General features: G+C 43.5%; 1 long non-coding RNA gene and 1 pseudogene across 1 annotated transcript; both read right to left on the reverse strand.

Moving 5' to 3' along the window:
- Positions 1-530: 530 nt before the first annotated feature.
- LOC141981559 (uncharacterized) lies at positions 531-27,096 on the reverse strand. Its single transcript, XR_012637829.1, has 3 exons — positions 27,058-27,096; positions 26,362-26,469; positions 531-630 (listed from the first exon to the last, which is right to left on the reverse strand). It is a non-coding gene; the product is annotated as an uncharacterized LOC141981559 (long non-coding RNA).
- LOC141981551 (large ribosomal subunit protein mL49 pseudogene) lies at positions 16,976-17,494 on the reverse strand (annotated as a pseudogene).
- Positions 27,097-27,392: the final 296 nt, after the last annotated feature.

Raw genomic sequence — 27,392 nt, forward strand, 5'->3', positions numbered from 1 at the left:
GCAGGAGGCTCCCTATGAGATAGGGGAGCAGGCAGACACCGGACACAGTGTTGGTATATGTGACGTTCCCCTGGTGTTATCTGGACTGGTGATCTGCTAGGTCACTCCAATCCTTGACTCTGGGAGCCAGCCTTACCCTGCTCTGCTGTGAGAACCCCACTCCTGGGCTTACAGCCTCTGGCATGTAAGCTGCTCCTTGGATTGTGCAACCAAATGACACTAGCCATTATCCCCGGTCCCAGACACAGTCCTAGGAGTCTCCTTCTTGTAGTGTCCAGTTATGCCCGCTGGATGCTGCAAGCTTATATGAGTTCATCAATTTAACAAATAAATTGATATGCATCAGGCTTGTTATTCCAAGGGGAATTTCTGTCATGCTTCAAACCAAACACACTTCTTCAGGTAGAATAAACAAATTTATTAACTACAAAGATAAATTTTATGTGATTATAAGTCAAAGCATAACAAGTCGGATTTGGTCAAATGAAATAAAAGCAAAACACATTCTAAGCTGATCTTAACACTTCCATTGCCCTTATAAACTTAGATGCTTCTCACCACAGGCTGGGTGGTTGGCCTTCAGCCAGGCTCTCCCCTTTGATCAGTGCTTCAGTTGCTTGGCAGTGATGTCTGTAGATGGAGGTGGAAAAGAGAGAATGAGCATGGCAAACGTCTCTCCCTTTTATCATGTTCTTTCTTCACCCCTTCAGAGTCCAGTGAGCATTACCTCATCATAGTCCCAAACTGACCAAAGGAAGGGGGGTGACTCACTCGAGAGTCCATCAGATCCTTTGTTGCTCCCTAGGCCAGTGTCCTTTGTTTCTGAGAGGCTGGGCTCGGTTTGTCCCATACATGCCCTGATGAGGTGTGAACTGCCCCTCTGCTCTTGGAGAGTTTTGTCTGGGCTTGTTTTAAGCCATGAGGACACAATTTCTTCCTCATAACTGTTACCTAGCAGCTCTGGGTTCTTGGGGAACCAGGGTGCAGTACCCAGCCTGTCGAAGCCCCGCCGCCTAGGGCTGAAGCCGAATCCCGAGGGCTTCAGCCCTGGGCGGTGGGACTCAGGTTATAGCCCCCACCCCATCACCCTGGGCTGAAGCCCTCAAGCTTCACCTTTGGCCCCCTGGCCCAGGGCAGTAGAGCTCAGGCTTCAGTCCCCCTTCCTGGGGTTGTGTAGTAATTTTTGTTGTGAGAAGGGGGTCACAGTGCAATGAATTTTGAGAAAACCTGTTGTAGTTTAAATGAATTATTACTCAGAGTTCTGTATTAATATGCCTAGTAAGGAATCTGTTTCGCAAAAAACATCTCCTGAATTCTTTTTGTTGTATGTATTGTTACAGACATACTTGCTGACAGGTATTTTGAAATTAATGACCAAAAATAATTGAAACTGGTGTGATTATATTGTGTTATTTTGACAAATAAAATATGCAGATTTTTGCAGAATTTTAAAATATTGTACACAGAATTTTTATTTTTTTGTTGCAGAATTCCCGCAGGAGTACCATAGGCTGTACTTGATTAAGGCCTGATTCAGGAAGGCATTTAAGCATGTACCTAAAGTTATGCATGTGCTCAAGTGCTTTCCTGAATAGGGATGCTCTCCTGAATTGGGACCAAAGCTCTGAAACTCTTTTTTATCTTCTATATAATCTCTTGACCCTCCTGACCTTCTTGCACTATTATCTACCACTGTCATACATTAAAAGTGTTCCATTTTACTATCCCTTCCATAATGTTATTGTTGATATAATCCTATAGGTGTGCACAGTGCTTTAGAGACAAAAAACACAATTTTCAAACTTGTCTGCGTAAGGGTGCTGAGCAGAACTGGTGCTCAGCACCTTTGAAAATCATGTCAGTCCTCTAAGGTATCTAAATATGGATCTAGGGGCCAAATTCTCAATTAATGGAGTTATACCAGCAGATCATTTATCTGTAGGAACCTACACTTAGGCCACATTAGACCTCATGCCATTACAATCTCTGTCCTCCATGTAGCCCTTGTACTGGTGCATCTGTCAGACCTCTATTTTCAGTCACAGCCCCGGTCATTTTCAGTGGGTGTCAGGCTACCCTAATTTGTGGAAGTTCACTACAGAAGTTTGGAGTTTATACACCTCGGGGCTGATTCTTCTGTCACATGGGTATACATTGGGGTAACTCCACCTATGGCAATGGAGTTACTGCAGGATCAGTGGACTTGGCAGGATTAAATTTTATTTTTTATAATTTTGACAGATATTAGTGTCTATATTAAGCTATTTTTAGAGTTTTATCTATTTAACTTTTCACAGTTGTGTGAAATTAGGGGGGTTAAGCATTTTTTTATGTTTATACATTTTCAGTTGTGGGAAATTCGGGGGGGCGTCAGACAATTTTATGACAGTAGATGCTGAGATTCAAAAAGTTAACACAAATTGTCAACATCACATGTCAAAATATACAAAGTAAATATCCTTAAATCAACAAATTATACATGTTTTTACTATTCATTCGCTAGTCCATTTCTAACCAGCATAATTCAAATTTAAATCACTGGATTTTGACTTTAATTTCTCAAACAGTATTTTTCTTACTTCCTCTATCTGTAAATTTTTATTATTATTGATGGAAATATATTTTGTCAGTAAGTATGTGTATGGTGAAAGTGATGTACTGACATTTATTGATAAAAATCGAATCCTTCCAACCCTAAGTATCAGTGAGAGGAGAACCAGGCCCCTTGAGTTCAGTCTATGCCAGAGGGGTTTTTTTGGGACCTCAGTCTTCATTTCCACTGAGTGAAAAACTACATCAGATCTTAATGCTAATGCTCAAAGTTATAGGTTTTCTATTTAGCTGTGATTATTTTGTAGAGTATCCATGAATGTTTTCAATCCCTATTATTGCAGACTGGATCCTAACAGGGACTCCCAAATCAATCAATTGCTTATGCTCATGCACAAATAAATTCAGTTAATCACAGCTAGGTACATGCTAAGATGAAGTTCTGGCAAGTTGCCAGCAAGTGTGTTAATGGAAAAACACACATTCTTTTCCCATTACCATTAGAGATGTCTTTTGACACAGAATCATCGGCAGGAAGCAGACAATTGGTTAATGCATAGAAACCACTTCCTTGCCTTGCAATCCAGAAGTGTTTTATTTTTCAAGTGTAAAAATTACTGCCATTTTAACAAATCAAGATATATCTATAAATAAATACAGATACCTATATAATTGATATATTAACTGTACAGTATTTGAATACTTTAATTTATAAGTATATAGACTATACTATAGTCTCATCTGACAAATTACTTAAAAACATAAATAATAAGCACAGTACTTTTACTTAATGTAATGTAAAGGGAGGAAAGATGGGGGTCTTTAATTTTAAGCACATGGCCAGGAGATGTGAGTTCAGTTCCTGGTTTTGCTACAGAGATCCTGTGTGATTGTACGGGTGTTAGTTACGTTCTGAGTCTGATTTTAACTGAAGTCTGTAGAAGTGTGACTACACAGCAGTTAACCCCCTGTGGCAGGCCTGGGTCAGCTGACTGGGGCTTGGGTTGCAGTCTATAAAGTTGCTGTGTAGACATTCTGGCTGGGGCTGGAGCCCGGTGTCTGGAACCCCGCAAGGGCTTCCAGTGGTGCTGAAACAGTTTTTACAGTGGGGGTGCTGAAAGCCAGTGATCCCCACCCCAAACTTTTTACCTCACCCCCGCCCTACTCCTGTCTGTGCTCCCCTCCCTCCCGCAGAGCTGGGGCCAGGAGCAGAACCGTGGCTCTGGGGAGGGCATGTGGACGGGAGTAAGGGAGCCAAGGCATGCGGGGCTTGGAACAGAGCCCTGAGCGCAGGTCCTGCAGGAGCCAGGGCCCCGCATGCGGGGCAGGGAACGGAGCTCCGGGCGCGTGTCCTGCAGCTGGGAGTCGGGACCCCTGGTGCGGGGCCAGGAGTAGAGCCTCAGGCACCGGGCTGGCAGCACTGGGACTCTGGGCGTGGGGTGGCGGGTGGGACCCTGCACAAAAACTGGGGGTACTGCAGCACCCCCTGCACCCCTAGTTCCCATGCCTATGGGGGTAGGGTCCTGTAGCCTGGGCTCTAGCCCAAGCTCAAATGTCTACACTGAAATTTTTAACCCTGCTACCCAAGCCCCGTGAGCCCAAGTCAGTTGACCTGGGCCAGCTGCAGCTCTTTTAATCCAGTGTAGATGTACCCTGGGAATTTTGATTTCATTAGACTTTGGATAAGGCTCTGTGTACCTAAATTTTCTGCATCTGTAAACTGGAGTTAATAATACTTACCTCACAAGGGTAGTATGAGACTTAATTAATATTTGCAACATGCTTAGTGATCACTGAACAGAAAGTGCTATAGAAAAGCAAAAAAAATATTACTTTTCAAGAAGTGTCTGTCTCATTCCTTAGGTGCATGTACGGAATTACTAAAACCACTTTTTGGATTTTCATGCTAAGATAAACACCCGGCCTCTTACCTTAGGTTATATTTCCCCTTTTGTTCTGAAAAGTTGAGGCCATCAATCCTCTTTTCTTGATCCGTTTGAGTGTTGCCAGTATACCTGGTACATTGGGCAAAACACGTCTCTAATGCTGCCCTCCTATATCTCTGGTTTATCCCAACTGAAATACTACTATGTCCATGGAATGTAAGTCCTTCAAAGAATGTTGCAGAACACTACAACCCATCCTAAAACAGGCTGTTTGCTTTAGGGAGTGGAAGGAAAGAGGCTTTTCTAAGATGGGTAAAACCATGGCCTTATAAGTCAATGGGAGTTTTGCAATTGACTTCAGTGGGGCCAGGATTTCACCCAGTATATTTATTTCTGCCCTCATCAGTTTAACTCCCACTGAAGACATGTGAAAAGTGCCATGCTCAGGAGCTAGTTTTAACAGACCATGCAAAAATGAGAAAGCCCTTTGCCCTTGTAAAGTTCTTGAAATGACACCATACCTGTCAAGGTTCCTCCCCCACTCTGAACTCTAGGGTACAGATGTGGGGACCTGCATGAAAAACCTCCTAAGCTTAACTTTACCAGCTTAGGTCAAAACTTCCCCAAGGTACAAAATATTCCACCCTTTGTCCTTGGATTGGCCGCTACTACCACCAAACAAATACTGGTTACTGGGGAAGAGCTGTTTGGACATGTCTTTCCCCCCAAAATACTTCCCAAAACCTTGCACCCCACTTTCTGGACAAGGTTTGGTAAAAAGCCTCACCAATTTGCCTAGGTGACTACAGACCCAGACCTTGGATCCTAAGAACAATGAACAATCCTCCCAACACTTGCACCCCCCCTTTCCTGGGAAATGTTGGATAAAAAGCCTCACCAATTTGCATAGGTGACCACAGACCCAAACCCTTGGATCTGAGAACAATGAAAAAGCATTCAGTTTTCTTACAAGAAGACTTTTAATAAAAATAGAAGTAATTAGAAATAAGAAATCCCCCCTGTAAAATCAGGATGGTAGATACCTGACAGGGTAATTAGATTCAAAACACAGAGAACCCCTCTAGGCAAAACCTTAAGTTACAAAAAAGATACACAGACAGAAATAGTTATTCTATTCAGCACAATTCTTTTCTCAGCCATTTAAAGAAATCATAATCTAACACGTACCTAGCTAGATTACTTACTAAAAGTTCTAAGACTCCATTCCTGGTCTATCCCCGGCAAAGACAGAATATAGACAGACACACATACCCTTTGTTTCTCTCCCTCCTCCCAGCTTTTGAAAGTATCTTGTCTCCTCATTGGTCATTTTGGTAAGGTGTCAGCGAGGTTACCTTTAGCTTCTTAACCCTTTACAGGTGAGAGGAGATTTCCCCTGGCCAGGAGGGATTTTAAAGGGGTTTACCCTTCCCTTTATATTTATGACAATACCGTTCACGTCAAATTCTTCTCTTTTCTGGGCCCAAGTGTGAAATATTTTGCTTACAGTCTCTTATAAAGTTCTGCAATAAGGCAGACAGAGAATAAGAAAAAATATATGAATGTGTTGGGTAGCAGGCTTGGGTGTGGGCTTTGGGCAAAATTGGCATGCCCATGAAAGGGCAAAATCTGCAAGACTTAAGACAGAAAGGAAAGAATTCACATCGACAAAACCAATAGAGTGAGCCTTGGCCAATGCAGAGACAGCAACAAAGATCTTCACTCATGGCACTCAAATATGAAAAAGCGGAGTGGTCGAGTTGTCTGTTTTCTCAGTTTCCTCTCCTTTTCTTATTTACAGCACCTAGTTCAGGGTATTGAAAGCACTATTGGCCAAGCGACAGAAATGTGTTAGCCCAAGACAGAAAAAGCTTGCAAACTCAGTCATCTGGTTCTCTTTTTTGGCCTGATTTTCAAAGAGGCTGAGAACCTGCAGCTCCCATTGACTTGAATGGGAGCTGGGGTTGTTGTCCGCCTCTAAAAGTCAGGCCATTAATATACTCACCTTACTCCATTTTAGAAAGTGGGCAGCTAGAAATTAGTCTAAAGTACTTACTGAACTTTATCATGGAGCTACAGGCAATTGTCTTCAAATCGATCTATCAAATTCTGGTTAGGAATAAAATTTCCTAAAATGTTTATTTACATTTTCCTTGGTTCTAGCAGTAGCTTTAAGGATTTCATAAAGCAACCCCTCCTTTGAGAGGTCTCTTTCCACCTGAAGCTCCAGAATTACCTGAAATACAGATACAGGTCCTCAGTGGGTGTATATCAACATAACTGACTTCAACAACTGAGAATTTGGCTCCTCCTTTCTTTCTTGGAATATTATACACTCAGCTATTTCCTCCTCCAGAATATTAAGGATGCTGGCAAAAATTAGATTTTCTTAAAGTTAACACACCATTTCTTAGGTTCTGACATATATTTTTCCCAAAGATTCTTTGCCTGCAGTTGTTATAATTTGTTGTGACACTTTAATTACCTCCACAGCAGCTAATTAGAATGATATTTAAATTAAAGATTATGATGTGATGTGAGGAATAAACAGCAGGCACTGATGAATTCTTAAATAAATATCTTAGTTTTATGCACATATCTTTAGAAGAGGAAGCATAGTCTCCTGATTAAAGCACATAGGTGGGAGGGGAATGAAATTGATTTATCCCACAAAAGTGTTGTGATGAGAGGTTAATTCATTCATGATTGTAAAGTGTATGTTGAGATCCTTGCACAGAAAAAACTACAGGAGTGCAGAGGATAAGACCCATGCTTACATTTTTAGCTTTTTCTGGCAGGGCTTGTGTTTACCTGTGTGTTTGGACAGTGCCTAGCACAGTGGGGGTGCTACCAGAATGTGAATAAATAATAACTAATAGTGAAATGATTATAATACAGAAAGTATATGCTATTATCAACATAATGATTTCTTGAAATAATGATTATCAAAGATATGCCTGAGGTTGTAATTAGCTCTGAAGGCAGCATCAGATTGTACCATTGTACGATTGTAGGCCATGTTCTGTCTGCCTTACTCATGGAGTAATCTCTTTCACTTCATTGGGACTACTTGTGTAAACTGGGCAAGATTTGGCATAGTGTCATTTTAGTGTAGTTGTCATCTTGCAATATATCCTAGAGTAGCTCTGTTATGTTCTGAATTAATCATGCTGCCCATGACACAAGACGGAGCATCTCACAAGGAGCAAGGGAGAATGAGGGAAGGTGACCCAATGTACTATTTCTAATGCTACTTTTTGGATTTTCTGTAGGACTTTTTGAAATTAATACCAAGTGGCATTCATGGGAGGTGTATCTTCTGTGGTCATTATATATTTTCCCCTGTCCTCTGATACTGCAAATCCTACAAACCTTAGTCTCTTCCTGGGCAGCTGGGTTCCACACTGCTCTCTAATTCTAGCTGTGCTGAGGAAGGAAGGAAGGCAGAGAGTGTTATCCCACCCAGGAGAAAGTCAGTTACTCACATCAAGGATCCCTTGTTTGCTTTTCTTCCAATGCCTAACTCCCAGAGCAGTTATAGGCTGCCAAGGGTATATCTGGGCCCTCAGGCTATTTGTAAGGCATGTGCTACTTAAACCTCAGTCAACATAAACACATACATGCCTCTCTGAATAGGTTACCATACTGAATATAGCCAGCTCCTATCTTTGGGTGGGATATTCAAAAGTGCCTAAGTAATTTAAGAGCACACTAAAAGTCAACAGGACGTGTGCTCCTAGGTCACTTAGGCATTTTTGAAAATGTTACACTCTATGTATACAATCTATACAAAAATATCTGTCAGACAGCTAGAAAATACAAGCAAGACATTTTAAAGTATGTAAGTTTCTGTGGCCTAATGCCCACCTACATCAAGGCTAAATTTGGCTCAGTGTTTTAGGGTGTGCTGAGAGAATCTTTACTGGTAACATACTTCATTACTGCATTGGTGTCTGGTGCTGGAGGAAAATGTATCTTCTTGGTTATACCTGTTGCATATTCTGTTATAACAGATGTAAGGCTGCTACAAAAAAATAAAATAAAATAAACAACAAAGAAACAAGGAAAAAGAACAGATTTCATATATATTCTAATGAAGCAGTTCTTGGTTAATTTCACAAAGCGACCTACTAAAGGTGAAGGGGATAAGTTTAAATGGCTTATTAAAGGTATTATGAAGATGGGAAGGTAGCTTAGGTACTGGGGGTTTCCTATTTTATATTCAAGTGCACCTGCCAACAAACTATAGTTGTGCAGCACATAAGCAGATGCAAATATATTCACAAGTTATGTGTTCATGACTATTGTATTCAGCCCACGGTGCACGTGCAATACATTTAAGTATAATTTCAGTGTCGCTAGAGAAGCTTAAGAAGTTGAACATATGTAGCAGACTAAATCCTTAAACAAAGATCTGTATAAGAAGCAAGAGAAGTAAGCTTTGCAGAATGTATAAAAATGTATTGGGGGATCTTTGTAAAGCAATTGTAGTGATTCAGTGGCTGCATAGAACTTCACATTCATCATCTATACTACAGATGATGGTGTGGCCTGGGATATGCAGGAGGTCAGTCTAACATAAGAATGGCCATACTGGGTCAGACCAATGGTCCATCTAGCCCAGTATCCTGTCTTCTGACAGTGGCCAATGCCAGGTGCTTCAGAGGGAATGAACAGAACAGGCAATCATCAAGAAATCCATCCTGTCGTCCCCTCCCAGCTTCTAGCAAACCGAGGCAGGGGACACTCAGAGCTAAATAATCTGGTGGTCCCTTCTCGCCTTAAATGCTATGAATCTATGACTGTGGTCACATGGTTATATGTGGAGTTAAAACTCAGGACTGTGTTCGCCTAAAGCACCAGTTTTCACCTCTTGCGCTAAAGGAATATCTTTCATGAGTGGTGCCAGTGTTTTAGCAGTAAAATGCACCTGTACAGTACACTATCCATAACATTATTTTTATGATTGAACCCCTCCACATGTTTAGTTTTCTACATATACCTAGCTGTATACAAATAACAAAATAATTCTGAAAACCATGGACTGGATGACTCAAGGGATTAGTAATGGGGTGTAGAGCATTTGATTGCTAATCATGAATCTGAATCTGGCCTGAGGTGGTCGTGCCTTAAAGTCATTAGCATAAAAATGCTGCTGATGGATGTTATCACTAGTGGATCTGACCCGCCTTGTCCTTCCAGGGTCTGTCCTATTTTTCATGTTGTTCAAAATATATCTTAGGCTTGGAGTGTTCATTATAAAACACAGTGTATAAAGCTAAAATCCCTTGAAATACAGAAAGCCTTCATTCTGCAGTTAAAGAACAGGTTTCAAGCACTAGCAGACCTTGATGAAGAGGAGGGGAATGCAGATGAGAAGATCAACAAGAAGTGGGACAAAGTAACAGCAATTAGTAAACAGAGCAATGAAGCCTATCTAGGCTACCAGCAGAAGAGGAGGAAGGAGTGGACTACACCCAGCACATGGAACACCATAGAAACCAGATGAGTCCTGAAGAAAAAAGTTTTAGACACAAAATCCCAGAAGCTAAAGGACAAATACCATGAGCAGTATAGCAAGGCACACCGGGACATCAAACACCTTGTGAGAGTGGACAAATGACATTATATAGATAATCTGGCAACACGAGCAGAAGATGCAGCTGCTTGTGGTGAACAAGGAACCGTCTACAAAATGACGTGGTTTATCAGTGGGAAACGGCAGACACCAACAAACACTCTTATCAGGAACAAACAAGGACACCTGCTAACAACCGAAAAGAACAAGAAATGGGCTGGACAGAGCATTTCAAAGAATTGCTGAACAGGGAGTCACCTAAAGAGGAAGCAAACATCCAGGAGGCAGAAGATCTTGATATCAACCCCCACCCACACCCCACACTGAGGAAGAGATCATTCAAGCCATCAAATCCTTACAAAATGGGAAAGCTCCTGGCAAGGATAGCTTGAATGCAGAATTGTTCAAGGTAAATTCTAAATTAGCAGCATCTATTCTGGCCCCCCTATTTACATCAGTCTGGGAAAGGGAAAAAGTGCCAGATGAGTGGACCAATGGGGTTATAGTGAAGATACCAAAGAAAGGAACATAAGAACATAAGAATGGCCATACTGGGTCAGACCAAAGGTCCATCCAGCCCAGTATCCTGTCTGCTGACAGTGGCCAATGCCAGGTGCCCCAGAGGGAGTGAACCTAACAGGTAATGATCTAATGATCTCTCTCCTGCCATCCATCTCCCCCCTCTGACAAACAGAAACTAGGGACACCTTCCTTACACATCCTGGCTAATACCCATTAATGGACTTAACCTCCATGAATTTGTCCAGTTCTCTTTTAAACCCTGTTATAGTCCTAGCCTTCACAACCTCCTCAGGCAAGGAGTTCCACAGGTTGACTGTTTGCTGAGTGAAGAAGAACTTCCTTTTATTTGTTTTAAACCTGCTGCCCATTAATTTCATTTGGTGGACCCTAGTTCTTATATTATGGGAACAAGTAAAAAACTTTTCCTTATTCACTTTCTCCACACCACTCAAGATTTTATATACCTCTATCATATCCCCCCTTAGTCTCCTCTTTTCCAAGCTGTAAAGTCCTAGCCTCTTTAATCTCTCCTCATATGGAACTCGTTCCAAACCCCTAATCATTTTAGTTGCCCTTTTCTGAACCTGTTCTAATGCCAGTATATCTTTTTTGAGATGAGGGGACCACATCTGTTCGCAGTATTCAAGGTGTGGGAGCACCATGGATTTATATAAGGGCAATAAGATATTCTCCGTCTTATTCTCTATCCCTTTTTTCATGATTCCTAACATCGCGTTTGCTTTTTTGACTGCCGCTGCACGCTGCGTGGACGTCTTCAGAGAACTATCCACAGTGACTCCAAGATCTTTCTCCTGATTAGTTGTAGCTAAATTAGCCCCTATCATATTGTATGTATAGTTGGGGTTATTTTTTCCAATGTGCGTTACTTTACATTTATCCACATTAAATTTCGTGTGCCATTTTGTTGCCCACTCACTTAGTTTTGTGAGATCTTTTTGAAGTTCTTCACAGTCTGCTTTGGTCTTAACTATCTTGAGCAGTTTAGTATCATCTACAGACTTTGCCAACTCACTGTTTACCCCTTTCTCCAGATCATTTATGAATAAATTGAATAGGATTGGTTCCAGGACTGACCCTTTGGGAACACCACTAGTTACCCCTCTCCATTCTGAAAATTTACCATTTATTCCTACCCTTTGTTCCCTGTCATTTAACCAGTTCTCAATCTATGAAAGAATTTTCCCTCTTATCCCATGACAACTTAATTTACGTAAGAGCCTTTCGAGAGGGACCTTGTCAAAGGCTTTCTGGAAATCTAAGTACACTATGTCCACTGGATCCCCCTTGTCCACATGTTTGTTGACCCCCTCAAAGAACTCTAATAGATTAGTAAGACACGATCTCCCTTTACAGAAACCATGTTGACTTTTGTGCAACAATTTATGTTCTTCTATGTGTCTGACAATTTTATTCTTTACTATTTTTTCAACTAATTTGCCCAGTACTGACGTTAGACTTACTGGTCTGTAATTGCCAGGATCACCTCTAGAGCCCTTCTTACATATTGGCGTTACATTAGCTATCTTCCAGTCATTGGGTACAGTAGCTGATTTAAAGGACAGGTTACAAACCACAGTTAATAGTTTCACAATTTCACATTTGAGTTCTTTCAGAACTCTTGGGTGAATGGCATCTGGTCCTGGTGACTTGTTACTGTTAAGTTTCTCAATTAATTCCAAAACCTCCTCTAGTGACACTTCAATCTATGACAATTCCTCAGATTTGTCACCTACAAAATACGGCTCAGGTTTGGGAATCTCCCTAACATCCTCAGCCGTGAAGACTGAAGCAAAGAATTCATTTAGTTTCTCCGTGATGACTTTATTGTCTTTAAGTGCTCCTTTTGTATCTGGATCATCAAGGGGCCCCACTGTTTGTTTAGCAGGCTTCCTGCTTCTGATGCACTTAAAAAACATTTTGTTATTACCTTTTGAGTTTTTGGCTAGCTGTTCTTCATACTCCTTTTTGGCTTTTCGTATTACATTTTTATGCTTAATTTGGCAGTGTTTATGCTCCTTTCTATTTACCTCACTAGGATTTGACTTCCACTTTTTAAAAGATTCCTTTTTATCTCTCACTGCTTCTTTTACATGGTTGTTAAGCCACGGTGGCTCTTTTTTAGTTCTTTTACTGTGTTTTTTAATTTGGGGTATACATTTAAGTTGAGCCTCTATTATGGTGTCTTTGAAAAGTGTCCATGCAGCTTGCAGGGATTTCACTCTAGTCACTGTACCTTTTAATTTCTGTTTAACTAACCTCATTTTTGCATACTTTCCCTTTCTGAAATTAAATGCCAGTGTTGGGCTGTTGAGGTGTTCTTCCCACCACAGGAATGTTACATGTTATTATATTATGGTCGCTATTTCCAAGCGGTCCTGTTATTTTTACCTCTTGGACCAGATCCTGTGCTCCACTCAGGACTAGATCGAGAGTTGCCTCTCCCCTTGTGGGTTCCTGTACCAGCTGCTCCAAGAAGCAGACATTGAAAGTATCAAGAAATTTTATCTCTGCATTTCATCCTGAGGTGACATGTACCCATTCAATATGGGGATAATTGAAATCCCCCACTATTATTAAGTTTTTTATTTTGATAGCCCCTCTAATCTCCCTTAGCATTTCATCATCTCTATCACTGTCCTGGTCAGGTGGTCGATAATAGATCCCTACTGTTATATTCTTATTAGAGCATGGAATTACTATCCATAGAGATTCTATGGAACATGTGGATTCACTTAAGATTTTAATTTCATTTGATTCTACATTTTCTTTCACATATAGCGCCACTCCTTCCTGCCTCCGCCCCCTGACCTGTTCTGTCCTTCTGATATATTTTGTACCCTGGAATGATTGTGTTCCATTGATTGTCCTCACTCCACCAGGTTTCTGTGATGCCTATTATATCAATATGCTCCTTGAACATGAGGCACTCTAGTTCACCCATCTTATTATTTAGACTTCTAGCATTTGTGTACAAGCACTTTAAAAACTTGTCACTGTTTATTTGTCTGCCCTTTTCTGATGTGTCAGATTCTTTATGTGAATGTTTCTCATCTGATATGGCCCATACTTTATCCTCTTTCATCCCCTCCTCATGACTAAAACCTAGAGAATCTCTATCAATAGACTCTCCTCTAAGAGAAGTCTCTGTCCGAGCCACATGCGCCTCTGCAGCAATCGGCTTCCCTCCCCCCCATCTCTTAGTTTTAAAACTGCTCTGCAACCTTTTTAATGTTAAGTGCCAGCAGTCTGGATCCACTTTGGTTTAGGTGGAGCCCATCCTTCCTGTATAGGCTCCCCCATCCCAAAAGTTTCCCCGGTTTCTAATAAATCGAAAGCTCTCCTCTCTACACCATCGTCTCATCCATGCATTGAGACTCTGAAGCTCTGCCTGCCCACCTGGCCCTGCGGGTGGAACTGGAAGCATTTCTGAGAATGCCACCACAGAGGTCCTGGATTTCAGTCTCTTTCCTAGCAGCCTAAATTTGGTCTCCAGGATGTCTCTCCTACCCTTCCCTATGTCATTGGTACCTACATGTACCATGACCACCGGCTCCTCCCCAGCACTACACATAAGTCTATCTAGATGCCTCGAGAGATCCGCAACCTTCGCACCAGGCAAGTCACCGTACAGTTCTCCCGGTCATCACAAACCGAGGTATGTATGTTTCTAATGATCGACTCTCCCATTACTAACACCTGCCTTTTCCTAATGACTGGAGTTCCCTTCCCCGGAGAGGTAACCTCAGTGCAAGAGGATACTCCATCATCATCTGGAAGGAGGGTCCCAACTATGGGAAGGTTTCCCTCTGTTCCCGTTGACTGCTCTCCTTCTCTGGGTCTTTCATCCTCCTTAACAGTGCAGGGGCTGTCTGACTGGAGGTGGGGCAAATCTACAGTGTCCCAGAAAGCCTCATCAACATACCTCTCTGCCTCCCTTAGCTCCTCCAGTTCCGCCACCCTGTCCTCCAAAGCCTGTACACGGTCTCTGAGGGCCAGGAGCTCCTTGCACTGAATGCACACATACATGACCCGCCCACAGGACAGGTAATCATACATGCTACACTAAGTGCAATAAACAGGATAGCCCACACTCTGCTGCTGGGCTTCTGCCTGCATTTTCTCCTACAGTTACCTAGGTTAATGATAGGGTTTTTGTTTAAATCAAGAAGTTTTGATTATAGTTTAGTTTAAAGGTTTTAAAGAATGGCAAGTGTACCTCGCCCTCTTCCCACTCCCCTTCCAAACTCCCTGTTAGCGGTCTCTGTTCGCAAAGAGATGAGGAACTCTCAGTGATTGTAATAACAGGCGTGGTATCACACTTTTATCTGTGCCAAGCAACGTATTGTGTAGGATCATAGTTCAGCATATATCAGAGGCAGCTGATAGTGTTCTCAGAAAAAAGCAAGCTGGTTTTCGGAAAAGGTGTGGATGCACAGACCAGATTTTAACACTTTGAAACATAATAGAACAGTGCTTAGAATGGCAATGGCAACTCTACATAAATTTCATAGATTTTGAGAAGGCTTTTGATAGCATTCACAGCACCAGCCTATGGCACATTCTGCAGGCATATGGAATTCCTTTCCGTATAATCAAAGTCATCAAAAGCTTCTATTTCAACTTTAGTGTTGATCACAATGGACACCTGAAGGCAAGTGAAAACGAGGCCGCGCAAAAACAACATGGCGAAGAGCTGTAGAAGCCAAGCTGAAAAACCTGGGGCATAGCTGGGGAACTATTGAAAGACTTGCCAGAAACAGACAGGCGTGGAGGAGCTTCGTCACTGTCCTAAACACCAGAGGCCTAATAGGAACATGATGATGATGATGATGTGTTGTCATCTGTCCCAGCCCTCCCACCCTGGTGTTACCAGATGGGTGGGACAGTTTGGTGAAACTTGCAGCCTGTGCTATATCTGTTCTGTGGGGATACAGAGAACTTAAGTTTTCAAGGCTGCCAATTTGTCCGGCTTCACAAATAGTAATCCACTCTGAAAAAAGAAAACAAATCCAGATATGTCCTATTCGGAGCATTTAACTGAGACTCAGAATGAAGGGAAAGATCTAGTGGCTTTAATGAATGCACCCGGCTTTGGTGTAGTTTTTTTTTTTATTAACTTTATTGCAATAGTCATGCAGGGAAGGGTCATTTTGTAAACTTTTCCTGCACATTTCATGTGGTGTAAATAAACGTGCAATTAATCAGACCTTGTCCTTCAGCGCAGCAGAGGATGGAGTTTTGTTCACTTTCACATGGGTGTCATAGTATAGCTCCTTCTCTTGGCAAAAAGCATTGTGCTAATAGGACATTACGTGGACACTTCCCCCTTCTCTAGATGGGGCGTAATATGGATGTTACTCAGTGGTGAGCTGGAGCCGGTTCGCTCCGGTTCGCTAGAACCGGTTGTTAAATTTAGAAGCCCTTTTAGAACCGGTTGTTCCACGAAGGACAACCGGTTCTAAAAGGGCTTCTAAATTTAACCCGCCAAAAGTGGCGCCTTAGGTGCCAACTCCATGGGTGCTCCAGCCCTGGAGCACCCAAGGGGAAAATGTGGTGGGTGCAGAGCACCACCGGCAGCTCCCCACCCCACCCCCAGCTCACCTCCGCTCTGCCTCCTCCCCTGAATGTGCCACCCCGCTCTGCTTCTCCGCCCCCCCAGGCTTCCCGCGGTTCGCATGGGAAGCCGGGGCAGGCTGAGAAGCAGGCCACAGCTTCCCGCTCAGGCCCAGAGAGGCGGAGGTGAGCTGGGGCGGGGGGGCACGAGGAGGACCACCCGCGGCGCAGCAGGTAACTGGGGGGGGGGGGCTCTGCACCCACCAAATTTTCCCCGTGGGTGCTCCAGCCCCGGAGGAACCCAGGGAGTTGACGCCTAAGGCGCCACTTTTGATGTGATAAGTGGGGGAGCAGCTGCTCCCCCTGCTCCCCCCCAGCTACACTCCCCTGCCCCTAGGAGCCAGAGGGACCTGCCGGAAGCTTCCTGGGAGCTGCCCCAGGTAAGCACCTCCGGGACTCCGCACCTCACCCCCCGGCAGGTGCCTCTGGCTCTTAGGGGTGGGCACCCACTACGGTGGCCAATGAGACCCTCCTGCCCAGTTCTGGGGGCAGTCAGGGGACAGGGAAGGGGGGTGGATGGGGCAGAGATCCGGGGAGGGGGTTGGATGGGGCAGGAGCCCCGGGGGGCGGGGGTGGGCAACGACCCCCTCGTGGGGTGACGAGGGAACCCATTGTTAAGATTTTGGCAGCTCATCACTGATGTTATTGGAACCTTGTTGTGCCCCTGTGGTTCCTTGCTGCTGTTACATAAATCTTAAGACTGGTTCATCTGGGTCTAGAATAGCTATGAGCAAGAAAACACACCCTCCTCAGAAGGGGACAGATAGCATGAATCAGCACAAAGAAAACGGGATAGTTGGTTTATTTAAAACCCCTTGTTCAACAACCACTCTTTCAATTCATTGTCAAAATAGCCCATGATACGGATGCTGCCAGTGACTTCGTTGACTTGAATAGGTGTTGGTTTTCCAGAAAGCTGAGTGAAGAACTTCCTCCTCCAGGGTCCAGATATGTCCTTCGATTTTCCTGATGAGAGTCATCCTCCTGTTGCCACTGATAGTGTCCTTATAGACTGGAACGTTGTGCATGTGGGGACATCTCACAAAGTAAGGAAGGGCAAGTGGAGTATCTGATGGCGCTCTCCAGCCAGACAGGGTGGGGTACTGGTCGTGTTTGGGGGAAGCAGGATTTTTGGTGGGTGGAATGAATCTCTCCACAAATACTCTTCAGTGGATTCCACAGTCCCGGGATAACGAGGGTCACGGGTCTCAGGTTTTTCCCAGGATTGGCTCTGCAGCAACCGCTGAGCCCCTGTGCCCCACACGCCACCTGGCCGCCTCCTCAGCTCTGCTAGGGCCATGGTTGCGTCATCTTGCTCCGCGTCCGGCTGGGACCACTATAGGAAACTTAACTAAAACTGTTTGATGTCCTAGCTCAGCCTGCATAGGGTCTTTTCTAAAACACGGGATGGAGATCTGAGAGGGTATCTTTATTTGAGCTGTTCTAAAGTCCTGGTCAGGAAAAAAGACGGGATCTTTCCTGATCAATATAATCATAGAACTTCAAATCCTCTTGGCAAATTCTGGCCATTTCATTCTCTGCTTTTAAAATTATACCTAAGGTATGTATTTATTAATTCACCTAGGAGCCCAAGAAGGGCCAGCCCTATGTGTTTTGCTGCCAGGGACAGAAAACGTTTTTGGTGCTCCCCAAGCAGCCGAGCAAACAAAACAAAACAATTTGGCACTCCTTCTCCCCTACCCCCCAAATGTTGATCTGGTGCCCCTGGAAGTTGACAGTCAGGGCAACTGCTCTGATTGCCCACCTCTAAGGCTGGCCTTGAGCCTCAGTCACAGACTGTTACAGGGTGTGCTTGCCCTGCACTGAAACAGCAGGGGTTAACTCTACAATTTGGGCCTAAGAGGCCACACCCCGTTGGCCTTTCTGGGCATGCTCCAGCTGGAGACTAGGTATAAAAGGGAGCAGCCCAGCTCATTCAGGGCTGAGGAGGGAGGATGTACATTGCAGGCTCCAGCCTGGGAACTGCTGAGGCCCCAGGCAGTGGAAGCCAGAGGCGCTGAGACCCAGGCAGATGCCCAAGGAGTGTCAGGGCTGCTGTGAACTGCACAGGCCAAGAAGCCTGGAGACACCTGGACCACTGCACCAGGGACAGGGTAAGAAGTAGCCCAGGGAGACTAGTCATTGTGCTGGGTGGCATCAGTGTGTTTTGGTCGGATCCCTGCTGACTCAATGGTGAGCACGCTTGCCATTGATAGGGCCCTGGGCTGGGACCCAGGGGAGAAGGGAGGGCCCAGGTCCCCTGCCCAAGTCACCAGCCATCCCTAAATGGTGGCCTAATCCACTTCCCCTGGCTGGCCACTAGACCACACAACTCTGAGGGAGAAGACAGCCATATTGACTCTGGCCAGTGGGCCCCACTGCCCTGAGGGAGAGAGCAGCCATATTGACTATGGCTGTTGGGCCATGCAGCCCTGAGAGAGGGCAGCCATATTGACTTTTACCCTTATGCCACAGTACCCTGAGAAAAAGAGTGGTTGCACAGACTTAGCTGCAGGGATATAACAACCCTCACCCAGCCCCAAAAGGGGACGGGGCGTGCTTTCCCCCACGATACAGAGCAAGACCCAATTATGCTACAGGACTGAGCCAATTGCAAGAGGTTTTGAAGGGGTACAATCAACTTAAAATTCACTCTTTTGTCTGAAATAATTTTGCCACCTCAGTGACATCTGAGGTGATTAGAACTGGAAGAGATTAGAGAAAATAATGATTTTTCAGTTTGTTCACTTTGTGTATTTTAGAGCACCAGTTTTTGTACAGTCAGTTACTGTTTCCCCCATGTAGTCAGTGGGTTGGATCCTGATCCTGCAATGAGTTCTATGCAAGCAGAACTCTGCACATCTGCATGGAGTTTATTGCAAGATTGGAGACTTAGTTCGTGTTCTATATATGAGTCATTCTCTAAATTAAAGGAGGATAGTCAGATGACAGGAGGATGGAATTAGAATTAAAAATGATCTTGATAAACTGGAGAATTGGCCTGAAATCAATAAGATGAAATTCAATAAAGACAAGCGCAGAGTACAACACTTAGAAAGGAACAAGCAAATGCATAAATTAAAATGGGGAATAACTGGCTAGGCAGTAATACTGCAGAAAAGGATCTGGGGGTTATAGTGGATCACAAATTCAATATGAGCCAACAATGTGATGCAGTTGTGAAAAAGGAAAATATAATTCTGGGGTGAATTAACAAGACTGTCATAGGTAAGACACTGGAAGTAATTGTTCTGCACTACTCAGCACTGCTGAGTTTTGAGCGCCACACTTAAGAAAGAGAAGGATAAATTGTAGAGTCCAATAAAAATGATAAAAGGTTTAGTAAACCTGACCTATGACAAAAGATTAAAAAAACTGGTCATATTTAGTCTTGAGAAAAGAAAACTGAGAGGGGACCTGGTAACAGTCTTCAAATATGTTAAGGGCTATTATAAAAAGGATAGGTTTCAGAGTGGCAGCCGTGTTAGTCTGTATCTGCAAAAAGACCATAAGTACTCCTGTTCTTTTTATAAAAAGGGTGGTGATCAATTGTTTCCCATGTCTCCATATCATCATAATCATAGGTACTATTTAATCAGTTTAATCTGCAGCAAGGGAGATTTAAGTTAGATATTAGGAAAAGCTTTCTAACTATAAGGATAGTTAAGCAGTGGAATAGATTACCAAGGAAGGCTGTGGAATCCCCATCGGAGGTTTTTAAGAACAGGTTAGACAAATATCTTTTAGGGATGATCTAGGTCCTGCCTCAGCATGAGGGGGATGGACGAGATGACCTCTCAAGGTCCCTTCTACCCCTACATTTCTATGATTCAATGAATAAAGGTGTGGTGTAGCAATTAGAGCAGGGGATTGGGGATTACCACTGTTCTGCTATGTGACTTTGAGTAAGGCACTAAATCTTTCTTTCCCTTAGTTTCTCCAGATCTAATCATGGCCCAGGCTATGTGGCAGAGCAGGAGTGGGTATACTACCCACATCATGGGTAGCAGCATGGGAAGGGACACAGACTCCCCAGAGACCTTACATCCCCTCCCTGAGCAGGGGAGCACTGTGCCCCACCCCCCACCCAATGCACCTGGCAGTGCAGTTCTGCTGCTACCTCTATACTGCACCAGGTATAGGCCTAGTGCTGCATATCCCTTCTCTGGAGCAGTGTGGGGACTGGGAGGGAGATTATGACTTCCTGAATCAGAGTCTCACTCTTGGGCTGCTCCCGGGGCAGTGCAATGATTCACTTGCCACTAATGCAGGGCTCATGGCAAAGCCACAGTTGAGCCCTCAGTTTGTAAAAGGAGCAATAAGCACAATAATATTAATCTACTTCCTAGAGGTGTTGTGAGAAATAATGGTTTAATGGAGGGCTGTCAGGTGATTAAAAAAATTAATCACGATTAATTGCACGATTAAACAATAGAAGAATACCTTTAAATATTTTTGGATGTTTTCTACATTTTCAAATATATTTTCAATTACAACACAGAATACAAAGTGTACAGTGCTCACTTTATATTTATTTTTCAGTTCACCTAATACAAGTCCTCTGGAATGGTGTCTGAAGCATGAAGGGGCATACAAATATATAGCATATCTGACATGTAAATACTTTGCAGTGCCTGCTACAGAAGTGCCATGCAAATACCTGTTTTCACTTTCTGGTGACATTGTAAATAAGAAGCGGCAGCATTAGCTCTCGTAAATGTAAACAAACTTTGTTTTAGCAATTGGCTAAACAAGAGATATGACTTAGTGGACTCGTAAGCTCCAAAGTTTTACATTGTTTTGTTTTTGAGTGCAGTTATGTAAGAAAAAAATCTACATTTGTAAGTTGTACTTTCACGACGAAGATTGCACTATGGTACTTGTATGAGGTGAACTGAAAAATACTATTTTTGTTTATCATTTTTACAGTGAAAATATTTGTAATAAAAAATAATATAAAGTGAGCACTGTACACTTTGTATTCTGTTATTGTAATTTAAATCAATATATTTGAAAAGGTATAAAAACATCCAAAATATTTAATACATTTCAATTGGTATTCTATTGTTTAACAGTGTGATTAAAACTGCAATTTATCATGATTAATTTTTTAATCATGATTGTTTTGAGTTAATTGCATGAGTTAACTGTGATTAATCGACAACCCTACTTTAATGTTCATAAAGTATTCTGAAGAGAGCTGCAGATAACAAACTCTACAGAAGCACTGAGAAGGGACCACAGTAGTACATACAAATAAAAGAAGAGCATTGCTCCTTTAAAACTGTCTGACTCTTGTGACTTCTGCCTGGATAAACTGTGTGACAACTCTATTAATCTGAAGTACTTGCTGGAGCTCTCACTTATCCTTCAGATAAGCTTCTGTGTTTTATAATCCCCTGGATTTTGCCTCAGAGAGAGAATTCTCTGTGCTGTGATGTTTTAACTAAGCCTCTTTGCTGGGTACAGGAGCTCTTCCTTGCTGCAAACATTCTAGAATTAAGCTTGATTCGGTTCAGTTAAACTCATCCATTCATTTCTGACTAACCAAAAAACCTGGGGAAAATCCCCAGCCCATTTTTACATATCATTATAATCATAGGTGGTACTGTATTTGTCTACTCCAGCCACAGTACAGTCGTGATCACAAATGATCCAGTTCATTCATATTTTTTTAAAGAACTGGTACAGTACTAAGTACAGTGAACCAGCTGACGTGTTTGGTTTGAAAGGGAACACTGAAATAAAGGTCATACTGTTCTTTTTCACATACAGCCTTTGCGTAGGAGATACTTACCCTCAGATTTATGTACTTTGCACTGTGATAAAGTACAATTTAATTGCTTTGATCTTCGCAGACATGAAGATTACAGAATATACAGTGCAGGAAATGGCAAGCAATAATATTACGGCTCGATATGTATTCCTTTGTGTGCTTCATGCAGAACCTCATAAAATCTTCTCTGCATAGATTTCACTTTGCAGTGGTCTCCACCATAAGTGCCAACTCTGTGGGTGCTCTGGGGCTGGAGCACCATGGGGGAAAAAATGGTGGGCGCTGAGCACCCACTGTCAGCCCCCGATCAGCTCCCCTCCAGTGCCTCCCACCCACTGGTGGGCCCTACTGATCAGTACCTCCCCCTCCCTCCCTGCGCCTCCCACCAGCCATGCACAGCTGTTTCGCCATGTGCAGGAGGCACTGCGGAGGAGCGAGGGCGGGGCGCTCAAGGGAGGGGGTGGAACGGGGCGGGAAGAGGCAGGGTGGGGGTGAAGCAGGTGTGGGAAGAGGTGGTGCGGAGGCAGAGTGCGGGCAGGAAGAGGCAGGGCAGGGATGGGGATTTGGAGGAAGGGGTGGAGTGGGGGTGGGGCCTGAGGCAGAGCCGGGGATCGAGCACCCCCATGCACATTGGAAAACTGCGCATGTGGTCTCTGACAGCAGACTGTGCTGCATCAAGACCCTGGTACTATGGGCAAGAACTAATAAGACCACTTATTCTGTATTTTAAGGGAAATCCCTTATTTTGGGTGCAATGTGTCTCAAATCTTATCCAACAAGGACCTTTTAAGAAGGCTTTAATCGGATAAAAATAAGTTTTCAAGCTACGGGTGAACCTCAGAGTTATGAACACCTTGGGCATGGAGGTTGTCTGTAACTCTGAACAAAACATTATGGTTGTTCTTTCGAAAGTTTACAACTGAACATTGTCTTAATACAGCTTTGAAACTTTACTATGGAGAAAAAAACATTACTTTTAACCATCTTAATTTAAATTAAACAGAGAAAGTTTTCTTACCTTGTCAAACATTTTTTTTAAACTTTCCCTTTCTTTTTAATAGTATGTATTTACCACAGTAGCGTACTGTATTTGCTTTTTTTTATTTTTTTTGGTCTGTGCTCCTGCCTGATTACGTACTTTCAGTTCCAAATGAGGTGTGCAGTTGAGCGGTCAGTTTGTAACTCTGGTGTTCATAACTCTGAAGTTCTACTGTATAATCACCTGAATGTATGATTTTTGTATTATGAAAAAAATATTGTGGGGTTGTAGACCTTAAATATAAGCTTGAAGTGTAAATGGCCACCTGTGACAGTACCATATGTTTTATGGAAATATGCTTATGAGTAAAAACAACAAGAAGTCCAGTGGCACCTTAAAGACTAACAGATCTAATAAATCTGTTAGTCTTTAAGGTGCCACCAGACTTGTTGTTGTTTTTGTGGATACAGACTAACACGGCTACCCCCTGATACTTGACACCATGCTTATGAGTGTGAATATGATGTAACTGGAATATGCTTTATGCAAAAGGTCTCTTGTAAGGTATCATTACAAAGCTTATAGTTTACTGAGTCTGTTCATCCCATTTGTTTGCATGTATTATTTCTATGTCTGAAGTTAGGAAAATAAGATATAAACTTGTATTATTGATGTAAACCCATTAAGTGGAAGCCATTAAGGGTGCTTCAGAATCAATGACCTGTAAATGGCTCTGTTTACTTGCAAAACTTCCTGTGTACGTGTGGGCCAGCCCAGAAAGAATGGAGGCTGGGGTCTCACAGGACATGTAATCATGTCACCTGATACTGGAATCCATCTTAAATCTGGTGCTTTTCCATTTAGAAGGAGGGGTGGGGACCCAGAGAGACATAAGGCTACATTGTGGCAACCTCTGCTGTCAAGCTAAAGGAAAACAGTTAGGTGAGGCCAGCCACATAACCACACATTCTAGGCCAGATTCTTACAGGCCAGAGTCTTACAAGTGAGCATAGATTAAGGGCAAGGTTAAACTCAGTATTTATTTAGCTATTTATTGAGTTACTCTAATTTAGTGGTGGGCAACCTGCAATACAGTTTGTTTACATTGACCATCTGCAGGCACGGCAGCCCACAGCTCTCAATGGCTGCAGTTCGCCCTTCCCGGCCAATGGGAGCTCCAGAAAGTGAACCATGGCCACTTGGAGCTGTGGGTGGCCGTGCCTGCGGACAGTCAATGTAAACAAACTGTCTTGCAGCCCGCCAGTGGATTACTCTGATGGGCCACAGGTTGCCCACCACTGCTCTAATTCATATAAACAAAACTAGGTGCCCATCCCATGTCCTGGGTACCCTAATATAATTTAATTTCACAGTAAAATCTCAAAGGAGTTAACTGCTCTTTCCAACCTAAAATAAATACATGCCAGAAGATAACGTAAACTACACAGAAAGCAACAGACCTCTCAAACCCTCAACCCAACTGTCAAATGCCTGAGGAAAAAAATGTCCTGAAGCATAACACATCTGGCAAATAAAAGAGAATACTTTGCCAGCAATCCCCTCCCTTTTATATTGAGGGTCTCTAGCTCAAGTACTTCCATGGATTTTAACTGGGGCAATATTGCACAAGGAGAGAGGCAGACTCTCAGACTATGTCTGCACTGCAGTAAAGCACCCACGGCGGGCCTGTGTCAGTGACTCAGGCTCATGGTGCCGAGGCTGCAGTGCTATAAAATTGAAGTGTAGATGTTAGGGCTTGGGCTGGGACCACTAGAATTGTGGTGTAACACACTCTCAGCCTGAAACTTGTCTTTTTGTGCAAGTCATCCAGGGCTGTCCCTAGCTATTCTGGGGCCTGTGCAGCCCCGCCCCCCCCTCCCCACGGGGGGTGGGGAGCAGGGTCCGTGGGGGGCTGGCCCCAGGACTCCACGGTGGGGGGGTAGGAGGGACCCACCCCCAGCACTCACCGGCGTCGCAACTGGGGCTGGGCCGCTGCACTTCCCGCTGCCCAAGAGTGCAGGCCCGGCCCTGCTTCAGTCCTCAGGGGAGTGGGGCCAGTGCTTGGGCAGAGCAGGGGTGGGAAGAGGCCAGGAAGGGGCGGGGTGGGGGCAGGAAGAGGTGGGGTGGGGCAGAGCAGGAGTAGGGGCTGAGGTGGAGCAGGAGTGGGAAGAGGCGAGGCTGGAGCAGAGGCCATGGGGAAGAGGCGGAGCAGGGGCTGGAGCAGCACGCAGCTGCGCAGGGCACCAGGAAATTTGGTGCCCCAAATTTCCTGGTGCCCTACACAGCTGCATACTTTGTGTAAGGGTAAGGACAGCCCTGAGGACATCACATTCTGCGCTAGCTTCAGTTTCTAATCTAAGGTGTTTTAGTGAGTATGTAGAGTGCATTACAGTATTCCAATCTCACTGTGAGAAAGCATAGATAATTGTGGAAAGGTTCATATAGGAAAGGACATACATTTCCTGCTAGACGTGGACGGAAAAAACACTCTTAACCACAGCTGCTCCCTGGGCCTGTAGAAGCAGCCCGGGATTTAGTAATACACCTAAGCTAAACACTTTTGTTACAAACAGTAATTGCCTTCCCTCAGTCAGGTTCAACGTCACCACCACTTCTGGCTACTTCTCAAAAACCACACATATAATTTCAGTTTTTTCCACATTCAGTCACAGACAGTTGGCCCTCGTCCAAGTTTCAAGCTCATCTAAACACTGGGTTATTTGTTCCAATGCACCGCCCAGGTCAGACATGAAGCAAACAAAAAACCCTGTTCACTGACAACCTGTGTTCCTGAAAGCTATTAGAAAATGCTGCTAAAGAAACTGAAATCAAACATCCTGAGTGCTCTTTTAGCCAAATCTCAATCTCAACCTCCAATATTTGTTGGTGCAATTAAGTAATTAAACTTCTAAATGGAGGCAACTGTAGGTGCAATTAATTGCATAGATTATAATGTAATTTAGGTACATGAATACACATAAATATTGACTACCTCTACCTGGAAAACATTTTATTTTGCTTGTACACCAGCAGCAGAATTTATTTATTTAAATCTATACAAGCACAAAAGCATCTGTTCAGGGCTGTATGTGCCTTTAACATATATTAAAATATAGTAAATGAATGCAGAAATAAAATAAACCCCGCAGACTGCAGACAAGAAGTAGGGGTCACCAAATGAAATTAATAAGCAGCAGGTTTAAAACAAACAAAAGGAAGTATTTTTTCATACAACACACAGTCAGCCTGTGGAACTCCTTGCCAGAGGATGTTGTGAACACCAAGACTATAACAGGGTTCAAAAAAGAACTAGATAAGTTCGTGGAGGATAGGTCCATCAATGGCTATTAGCCAGGATGGACAGGGATGGTGTCCCTAGCCTCTGTTTGCCAGAAGCCGGGAATGGGCAACAGGGGATGGATCACTTGGTGATTACCTGTTCTGTACATTCCCTCTGGGGCACCTGGCATTGGCCACTGTCAGAAGATAGGATACTGGGCTAGATGGACCTTTGGTCTGACCCAGTATGTTCTGATGCTGGAAACTAGGAAGAAAAGAAAAACATCATACCAGTAACAGTTGCTTACACCCAATGCACCTGTCCCAGATCTCAGCTCACCCCTCTTTCCCAAAAAGGCTAGGAAAAATGAGCCTTGAATGGTAACAGATTTAGGCTATTTTGGATGGAGATGGAGAAAAATGAATTTAAAAGTCTAAAGCCCTTCACAAAAAATATTCTGCAAACTAAGGGGGCTCCAGTTTAGGTATCTCCTCTGACTAGCTGTGGCAGGATGGCACAGGAAGAAAGGTGATCTCTCCAAAGGGTAGGTGTTAGCTATGATATGACTACAACACCTTAAACTCAATCCAGTAACCAGCAGACAGTGTAAAGCCAGGAGCACTGGGGTCTTGTGCTCATGGTCAGAAATGCAGCTTAACAAGTGAACCTCTGCACTAACACAATTTCCAAGCTGATTTAAGGTGCAGTTCCATGCCAAGATTAAATAAGATTAGAGTTAGAAAATGCAGCCAAGGAAGCAAGTCTACTAAATGTCCAGAATCTGTTGTCTCTGATGAAGGAAAACCTAGAAGCATTAAAGTCATAGAAGCGGAAAGCTCACAAATATTTTACCTGTCCATCTCATAGTGTGCATGGAATTCAGTGTGTGCCACAAGCAGGTATTACAAGCCCTGAACAAAACAAGAACTGGCATGTGCAGACATGTTTGTGCTTGTTGATCTTCACTGCACAACGTGGAGAACTTCAGAGAAATACACAGTGTTTCTCTAACAGACATGATAAGAAATCTCTTCAAGATAGTCCTGACAATTGACTGTAGTATGTTAGGCTACCATGGGGAGATTTCTTCATAGGATTAAACTTGCAACTTAATTTGGTAGCCTATTCTGTATTAGAGCCCACAAAAGCCATCTCCTTATTGGTTGATTAAAAGATCTGAGCAAAAA

Source organism: Natator depressus, chromosome 1 (assembly GCF_965152275.1).
Source record: "Natator depressus isolate rNatDep1 chromosome 1, rNatDep2.hap1, whole genome shotgun sequence".
Lineage (NCBI taxonomy): Eukaryota > Metazoa > Chordata > Testudines > Cheloniidae > Natator > Natator depressus.